Here is a 2,622-nt window from a genome sequence, read left to right on the forward strand (position 1 = left end):
ATTGATAAGCTATGTCCTCTTTATTCCTTAATATAATTTTGATTAAAATGTTGAAGGATAAAATAGCATACAGTGACATGCACAGATCTTAAGTACTACAATTAAAAAGAGTTTTGATAATTGAAAAAATGTGCACATGATTTTTTTTCTAGTATTAACCGAGTAATGTTGGTCTCCTTAAAGACTTAAGAAAGTGTTCCTGCACTATGTTATGAAAAAGTTTGAGTAGAGTAAAATTTCTTTCTACTATGTATAGCTATGTTCTTCAGTGGTGCGATTGGGGCCTGGAGTTCTCCAAGTGGCAGTTATTTATGAGTGTTATCAATTTTATTACCAATAATAAATGAGTGAACTTTGATAGTTTGAATCTTTCAAGGAATCTACTTCATGTAAGCTAACATATTTGCTGGAATAAGCACACTCGGAATTATCTTTTGTTATCCTCTTAATGCTTGTATGATATCATATAATTGTGCCTTGTCTCTCATTACTGTTACTAATTTATTTTCTCTTATTTACATAATCATTAATGTGATACAGTAAGTTACCATCTTATTAGTTGTTCCCTTTCATCCAATGTATACTTTGTAAAAATTTTCCTCTCCTTTTGGTTTTAGTTGAATTAATTAGAAATTATATATGACTGTCTTTGTCATATATTTATGATACCTTATAATTTCCAGGTTTTCTTTTTATTTTATTTGAGACATTAGTATTTACATAATGTATCTTTATTTGGAACTTATCACAGCCCACACTCAGATACAATTATTTATCTTCATATGTAATGTACAAACTGTACATTATTCTCCTCCATTACTTTTAGTATTATTTGTACTTCTTTCATTTCTACATATGTCACAGACCACAGATTTCATGGTTACTGTTTTTGCATTTAACAAAATTAAAAAAAAAACTGTTACTGACCACTTCTAATATACTCTGTTTTTATTTTTTTTGTCATTTTGTTTTTTAGATTCCTGAGTTCCTACCAAAGTTCATTTTCTTTCTGCCTTAGGAATATTCTGCCGTTTCTTATTGTGCTTTCTCTTGGTGATAATTTCTCCTAGCCTTTGTATATCTGAAGAGTCTTCATTGGTTCTGTGTTTTGTTCTAAGTTAACATTTATTTATTTCAAATGGGACCCTTCACATATTTGCGTGTCATTCTTGTGCAGGGGCCATGCTAATCTCTGTATCGTTCCAATTTTAGTATATGTGCAGCAGAAGTGAGCACCTAAATTAACTTTTTAAAAATTTATTTGAAATGGGTGGTATAAAGAAAGAGAGACCTCCCATTCACTGCTTCATTCCTTAAAAGGTCTGCAATAGCTACCACTGGGTCATGCCAGAGCTACTAGCCAGGAACTCATCTAGTTGCCAAAAATGGTGGTAGGGATCCTACCACTTTACTGATCACCTTCTGCCTCCCAAGGTTTGCATTAGTAGGCAACCAGAATTAGAAGCATATCTGGGACTCATACCCATGTACTCAGATATGGAATAAGGCATGCTAAGCAGTGTCTTGCCCATTAAACCAAAGGGCCACCCATGGCTTTTTTTTTTTTTTTAACACGGAAGACATTCTTTATTTTTTTTCTAAAGAAACCTTTTATTTAACGAATACAAACTTTATGAATTTCAAAGTACAACTTTTGGAATATAGTGATACTTCTCACCACACCCACCTTCCTACCTGCATTCTCACCCCTCCTCCTCCTCCTTTTACCATTCCCAGTACCATTCTCCACTGAGATCCATTTTCACTTAACTGTATACACAGAAGACCAACTCCATACTAAGTAAAGAGTTCTACAATTTGGGCCTCTTGTTTTTGAGGCATATTTCTTCTGGCAATATAATTCTGAGTTGACACTTTTATTTATTATTATTATTTTAATCCATACTTGAATATGTTTCTCTGTTATGTCCTGAATTACCTTGTTTATGATTAAAGTCTGCTGTTTTCCTACGCCAATGTTTTGAAGTGCTTTCCCTAATTTTCTTCCAGGGACTTCATAGTCTCAGGTCTTAAATTTAGGTTTTTCATCCATCTTGAGTTGGTTGTTGCATATGGTAAGAGGTAGGGATTGAATTTCATTCTTCTGCATATATGCATCTGATTTTGATAGTACCATTTATTTAAGAGATTATCCTATCTCTGATGTATGATCTGGGCAGTTTTGTCAAAAAGCAGTTGGCTATATATTTGTGGATTAATTTCTAGGCTCTCTATTCTGTTCCATTGATTTGTGTTTTTCTTGATATGTATATATATATATATATATATACATATATATGTATATATATACACATACACATATTTATTTTGAAAGAGACAGCACAAGCTTCCATCCCCTGATTCACACCCCAGATGGCCCCAATATCTGGAACTGGGCCAGGTTGAAGCCAGGAGGTTCATCTGGGTTTCCCACGTGGGTGAAAGGGGCCAAACCCTTGATCCATGTTCTGCTGCTTTTCACAGGTCTTTATCAGGAAGCTGGATAGGAAGTTGAGCAGCTGGGACACAAACTGGAACCCATAAGGGATGCTGATGTTGCAGACAGTGGCTTTACTTGCTATGCCATAATGCAGCTCCTATATTTTGTTTTAAATGCTAGTA

At 34.1% G+C, this 2,622-nt stretch overlaps 1 non-coding gene across 1 annotated transcript; it reads right to left on the minus strand.

Moving 5' to 3' along the window:
• Positions 1-1,132: 1,132 nt before the first annotated feature.
• On the minus strand, positions 1,133-1,236 carry LOC133773134 (U6 spliceosomal RNA). Its single transcript, XR_009867908.1, has one exon. It is a non-coding gene; the product is annotated as a U6 spliceosomal RNA (small nuclear RNA).
• Between the last annotated feature and the right edge of the window lie 1,386 nt (positions 1,237-2,622).

Source organism: Lepus europaeus, chromosome 13 (genome assembly GCF_033115175.1).
Source record: "Lepus europaeus isolate LE1 chromosome 13, mLepTim1.pri, whole genome shotgun sequence".
Lineage (NCBI taxonomy): Eukaryota > Metazoa > Chordata > Mammalia > Lagomorpha > Leporidae > Lepus > Lepus europaeus.